Genomic DNA, 7378 nt, shown 5'->3' on the forward strand with positions numbered 1-7378 from the left:
ATGTAGTGCCCCAGAAACATGTACTTGTCTTAATTAGGGAGCCTCACTTGAGGTGAGGTTCACAAGGAAATATTGCATGAAAACATAAATCAAAGAGCAGGGGAGACAGTGTAAATCATGTGAGTACAGATCATATATTTGGTGAAATGTGTTAAGATTCAGATGCCCTAGTCTTCGCACCAGGGATATTCCTTCAAAAATGCCCCAATATACTGGAAAGGTTCTAGAACATTAGATGACTGAAACTCAGTTATGAGCAGCTTTGTAACTTTGTATCTCTTGGTAATTCTAATCGTTAAAGTATATTTTAAATACACCCATCAAAGTTACCTTTTTACCACTAAATGGGAAAGATACTTTCTAATACTTATCCTCACCAAAATCTCAACAGAGTGTGACACTTGCCAGGAAATGTCCTCCCTTGCATTTTTCTCATGATACTTATTAGTACTTCACTCTTCTGTTTCTTCCCTTTACTCATGCCAAATCTTCCCATCTCCCTTGCAAGCTCCTGAAACATTATCCATTCAACATTGATGCACTTTGCCACTGCTCCTCTTGACGTCTTGTCCATGAGCTGATTCTAAAACATAACATAGCTGAAATTACAGTATTCATGCCAAAGACAGTCATTGATATATCTTTGGGTTTAGCTTTCTACAAGCTATTGGCACACAGGTGAGTAACATTTATTTTCCTACAGAGAACAGAAAAATAGATATGCTGGGTTTTAAAGTTTCATCAGTATTCTGAGGTACAAATGAAGGATACATATTTTTAATGTTTTATCCAATATCTGTGAGATAGACCATTGCAAATCTATTCATAATTTTCTTCCAGTCATACAACGATCCAACATCAGTCCCTCCTCTAGTGTACATTTCCCAAAACCAATATTCCTGGTTCCCTAAAACCATCCCCCAACAACCTACCCCAACCCCCAGTGTGTCTCTATAGCAGGCTTTTTAATTCTTTCTCTCTGTCTCCTTTTTATTTTGTGCATTAAGGGTCTCGTACAGGTACTAAGAGGTCATCATGTTTGTTCAAGGAATTTAGCATTTTTATCAGGAAGGTAAGCCTGGAGTAGCTTTGAGGTATGGAAATGACTGCTGAGGCTTCCGTAAGTACAGGGCAGTGGGGGAGGGATGCCCATCCTGCCCAGAGAAAGCCTGGAGATTTCAGTCACAAAACCCGCATATCCGAATTTTCAGCTGTTATATTTCAGTGAGAGCCATCCTGAGACGATGGAAACCAGAGGAGAGCATGGTGGCGATTTTGGATTGTGGGAGCTAGTGGCTGCACTGGGTTCTGGTTGGGTGGGCACCAAACTAACCTGCCTCCCTCTGATTTACCCTAGTGTCTTCAGCCTTTTGCAGGTCCAAGGTTAACTGTGGCTGTTGATATCTTCCAGATATGTCTATGGGTCTCTGAAACAAGACCAATGCATTAGCTTGTATAGCTGAGCCTGGGGTGGTTTGTTAACATGGCTCCCACATATCTTTCGGGAATTTAATTTCTCGGGAAACGTAGTCCTGAGTTGTTGGGAGCCAGCCAGAGGCACAGTGGCCATTTGAGGTTATCGGGAAGCATGAAGACACCATCAGACTGTTGATGCACTCACCTGAGGGTACAGGTTGACTTCCTGCAGGCACTGCACAACCAGACTACAATCATTCATTGAATGAATTAACGAATAATCAACATTTTCAAAATGTGTCTCTTTATTGCATTTTAGAAGGGTAACTTCTAACAGGAAAATAATCTTCATGGTATAATCAAGACCTACAATTTATTCTTAATATATTTAATAAAAGCTACACATTTTGAAATTTATACAAAGAAATTCTTTTAAATTATCTGTCTTTATAATTTACTTGTAAATTACTAAGATATCACTGTTTCTTCCACCGTTCTTAGCATAGAAATTTACAGACAGAATGTGCTAAGTAAAAATTCATTTTGGAACTTCTCTTCAATGTAGTACTGGAAGTACTTGGAAGAGAAAATAGATAAGAAAAAATATTAAGGGTTTTTCATGTATGAAATTTAGAAATAATCTCTCACTATTCACAGAAGATATCATACTATATTCAGGGAATACTAAAATCTCTACGAAAATCTCCCAGAGACAATAGACATTTATAGTAAAATTGCAGGCTATAAACTCAATACCCAAAAGTCTATGGCTTTTTTATATGCAAGTAATGAGAGAGAAGAAAATGACATGAAAAAGCAATCCCATTCACAATCGTGCCGGAGAAAATCAAGAACCTTGGAATCAGCTTAACTAAAGAGGTAAAGGACCTATACATCAGGAAATTAAAAAAGACAGGAGGAAATGGAAACATATATACTGCATATGGAATGGGAGATTTAACATTGTCAAAACGGCAATTCTCCACGAAGCATTGTAAAAATTCAACTTGATCCTTATAAAGATACCCATGACATTCTTCAAAGAAATTGATCAAGCACTCCTGAAATTCACATGGAACAACAAACGCACACGAATAGCTAAAGCAATTCTTGGGGAAAAGACAATGGAGGCATCACCTTCCCCAACCTCAAATTCTACTACAAACGATAATAATGAGAACAGCATGGTACTGGAACAAAGGCAGAGCTGCAGACCAATGGAAAAGGATTGAATATACTGACACACACCCTCAAATATATAATCATCTAATCTTTGATAAGGGAGCAAGAAATGTGAAGTGGATCAAGAGAGTCCTTCTGAACAAACGGTGCAGAAAAAACTTGACAGATACATGCAAAAAAAAAATGGCTCAGACCTCTACCTAACACCATGCACAAAAGTCAGATAAAAATGGGTCAAAGGCCTCAACATCAGACCAGAATCCCTCAGGCTCATTGATGACAAGGTCGGCAAATCCCTCCACAACATTGAAGCTAAAGGTATCTTCAAATATAACACGCCACTCGCCAAGCAACTGGAAACAGAGATAAACAAAGGGAACTATCTTAAATTAAGCAGCTTCTGTACCTCAAAAGAAACAGTGACCAGAAACAAAGACTCCGCCATGCGGGCAAAATACTCACAGAAGCCTACCATTTTCTCTGAGAGTGAGAACTGGACTATCAGAGTTGCTGTCTTCTAAATAAGATCCAGTCTCTGGATGTTGGCCATTGATGGCATTACATGGATCCAGGAGCAGTTCGTGGTTGTAGCACTTAATTATTAGAAGATGGGGGATTTGGAAGGAGGGGGCACAGTCTTGATCTGAGCAGCCATGGAGTTCTCATCCCCCGGTCCCGCACATCTGGGTTCCTCTTCCAGTTCCTTCATGCAAGAGGCTCCTTCAAGCTTGGGAAGGGTGGTCTTAAGCGTACCTATGGCTGGTTGCAGAGGTCTTCAGCTGCCGGGGCTCTAATCAGGGCGGTGAGGGAAACTCACCCCCAGCACCTCCAAGGGGCCTCGGTGACGAAAGCCAGGTGCGAGGTCAGGACACTGTCGTTTTAGACATATTTGGAATTAATTTTAGATCGAAAAGTACACATCTTTCAAAATACTTATGTGCTTAGCAATAAATTACTACACACTTGTTCAATCACCTCAGAGACCCCACTCTGCTCAGAGAACTAGATTTTTAATTACAGGTCTGTTTTGCCCATGTGTCATGACTGACAATCACTATCAGTAGATATGAAACTCACTACACACAAAGATGCACACAGGTTACTTTGAGTCATCTATGTTGTTAATATGAGTTGGCCATTAAACTTCACTGAGACCCTTTGTTCTGTCCTTTATAGGAGTCTCATGAGTCTCACCTTCCGTTCAAGTTGAACTTGTAATAAGGTGGAATGAAATCATCAATATGATCGTCACCTCATCCTTCAGGAGAAAAATCCTACATACATTCAAGGTGGTCAAAGTGCAGACAACACCATTCACCTTTTCCTGGAGATGTACACAGGACTGAGGTGAGAACAGCAAAAGGCTCTATTTTAATGTCCTTAATGAAGGATTCAGGGAACAACATTAAACAAACTCATATACCATCTTCCAAAAGAATTATTTTGTAAAACTGATGCCTAGGGTATGGTAAACGATAATATAGTAAAAACCATATTTTTATTTCTGGGACATTAAAATTCTAAATCTATTTATTATTCATGCTGCTTTGAAATACATTCCTTGATTAGGAATCATTGTCTGCCATAGGAGTGAGGAAGGACAATACTCAAAGTAATAAGAAGCGAAAAATATGGAAAAATTTACTCCTACTAGGTTTGATAACACATATACTAAAATTGAAATGATACAATGATGAGCATGGTCCTTGCACAGAGATAACATGCAAACTTGTAAAGCATTCCATATTTTTGTTGCAAGAAGAATTAACAAGTATACTTTAAGCAAAAACAATCCCCACAAGTACAAAAATTATACATAAAGAGAGCACAAATCCCCAAAACAACAATCTCTCTCAATGTCAATGGATGAAATGTGCCAATTCAGAGGCACAGAATAGGAAGATGAATAAGAAAATTGAACCCAACATTCTGCTGCCTGCAAGAAACATGTCTGAACAATCAAAGCACCCATGGGCTAAAAGTAAAAGGCTGGGAAACAAGTTTTCAAGAAAATATCACCTCCGCAAAGCTGGAGTGGCCATACTAGTATCAGACCACATGGACTTCAAGCTAAAGGTTATCAGAGACAGTGAATGTCATTTCTTAATGATCATGGGATATGTACATCAGAAAAAACTCACCCTCCTCAATGTATATGATCCTAATGACAGACCAGCAAAATACTTTAAAACAACTTCTAATAGACTTATAGAAAAACATTGATAGTAACACAATACTAGTAGGAGATTTCAACACTTCTTTGTCACTTCTCGATAGATCAAACAGACTGAAGCTCAGCAAGGAAATATTTTCTTTAAGGGAAGTAATGAACAACCGTTGGCTTAGGGAAGAAATCAAAGAGGAAATTAAAAATTTCCATAAACAAATGAGAATGAGGACACGAGCTACCATAACTTGTGGGACACAGCAAAAGCAGTGTTAAGAGGAAAGATTATAGCTCTGCCAGAATTCATCAGGAAGAAAGAAAGGGCCTACCTGAATAAATTAGAGCTCAAGATTTTGGAAAATAACCAATAAAAGTAGTCCAAACTAGGCTGGAGGAAGGAAATAATAAAACTTGTACCAGACATCAATGAGCTAGAATCCCAAAATACAATCCAGAAGACCAATAAGAACAAAAACTGGTTCTTTGAGAAAATAAATAAGATCATTAAACCATGAGAAGCCTCTCAAAGAAACAAAGAGAAAGAATTCTAATAAATCGAATCAGAAATGCAAAGGGGGGTATCCTAATAGAAAGTACAGAAATCCATAGGATCATCAGAGATTATTTTGAGTATCTTTGCAGCAGGAAATGAGAGAATCTTGAATAAATTGATAAATTATTGGATTCGAATTACCTCCCAAGGCTGAACTAAGAAGATTTGGAATAACTGAACCTATCACTAACAAGGAAATTGAAATGATGGTCAAAATTATACCCCCAAACAGAATCCAGGGCCCAGATGGATTCAATAGTGAACTATTTCAAACCTTTAAAGAGGAACTGCTTCCAACATTTTTAAGATTTTCCAGGAAATTGAAGAAACAGAAATACTCCCAAATAGTTTCTATGAGGCAAAGATCACCCTAATACTCAAATCGACAGAGACACCACAAAAAAAGAAAATTGCAGACCTATTTCCTTTGTGAATACAGATACAAAAATTTTCAAGAAAATACCAGCAAAGAGAATCTAGAAACTCAACAAAAGATCACACACTATGACCAAGTAGGTTTAGCTTGGGGATGCAAGGATGGCTTAACATTCTCTAGTCAATCAACAGAATACACCATCTCAATAAAATAAAGATAAAAGTCATATGATCATATCAATAGATGTAGATAAAGCATTTGATGAGATCCAGCACCCATTCATGATGAAAAACTCTCAACAAAATGGGAGTTGAAAGTACTTTCCTCAATATAGTCAAAGCAAATTACCACAAACCCACAGCAAGTAATATTCTCAACGGGGAAAAACCAAAGGCTTGGAGCAGAAATCAATGAAATAGAATTCCAGAATACAATCAGGCATAAAAAAAGTTACCCACTCTCACCACTCCTATTCAACATAGTACTTGAAGTACTTGCCATATGATTTCGGTAAAAAAAAGATATCAAGGGCATCCATATAAAAAAGGAAGAACTCAAGCTTTTACTATTTAGAGATAACATGATACTATACTTAGAAAATCCCAAAGAATCTCCAAAAAAGCTCCTGGGAACAATAGATTTGTTTAGTAAAGTAGCATATTACAAAATCAATATCTGGTACGCCATGGCTTTCCCATATATTAATAATGAAAGAGAAAAAAGAGATAGAGAAAAACAATCCCATTCACAATAATACCTCAGAAAATCGAGTATATTGGAATCAACTAAAAAGGTTAAGGAACTATACCAAAAAAAAAACCCTACAAAACACTACTTCCCGAAATAATAGAGTATATGAGGAAATGGAATCACATCCCATGCTCATGGATTGAGAGGTTTAACACTGTCAAAATGGCAATACACCCCAAAGCTATATAAAGATTTAATGCACTTTCTAAAAGGATACCCATAACATTTTTCAAATAAATAGATTAAACACTCTTGAAACTCATACACAACCATAAACTCCCATGAAGAGCTAAAGCAATCTTTGGTAAAAAGAAGAAGGGAACACCTTCCCCAACTTCAATTCCTACTACAAAGCTGTAGTCATCCAAATACCATGATATTCAGATAAAGACAGGCCTCAGATCAATGGAATATAGTCAAATATCTTGACGCTGGCCCTCAGATTATTATTACCTAATCTTTCATAAATGCTCAAGAAATATGAAGTTGAGCTAGGAAGTCTCTTCAGCAACTGGTGCTGGGAAAACTGGACAGCAACATGCAAAAAAAATGAACTCAGACCTCTTTATAGTGCCAGGCACAAAGTCAGATCAAATGTCTTAAAGACCTCACTATCATACCTGAATTCTTAAGATATATGGAGAAAAATGTGGGAAGATCCCTTCATGACATTAAAGCTAAGGGAAACAAAAAAGCAAGCAAGCAAGCAAGAAAAAAAGAAAAAAGTTAAAAATTAGAAAATAATGCTGTTTGCAATGCTAAGGATCAATCCCAGATCATCATTTTCTTGCGTTTTTGGGTCACACGTGGCGATGCACAGTGGTTACTCCTGGCTGTGCACTCAGGAATTACTCCTCATGGTGCTTGGGGGTAACATACAGGATGCTGGGAATCTAACCTGGGTATGCCTTGTGCAAGGCAAATGCCCTACCTG

General features: G+C 37.7%; 1 pseudogene; it reads left to right on the forward strand.

The window, feature by feature from the left end:
- The first annotated feature begins 4252 nt into the window (after positions 1–4252).
- Positions 4253–4349, forward strand: LOC130037066 (uncharacterized; annotated as a pseudogene).
- The last annotated feature ends 3029 nt before the right edge of the window (positions 4350–7378 follow it).

Source organism: Sorex fumeus, unplaced genomic scaffold (genome assembly GCF_029834395.1).
Source record: "Sorex fumeus unplaced genomic scaffold, SorFum_2.1 ptg000070l, whole genome shotgun sequence".
Lineage (NCBI taxonomy): Eukaryota > Metazoa > Chordata > Mammalia > Eulipotyphla > Soricidae > Sorex > Sorex fumeus.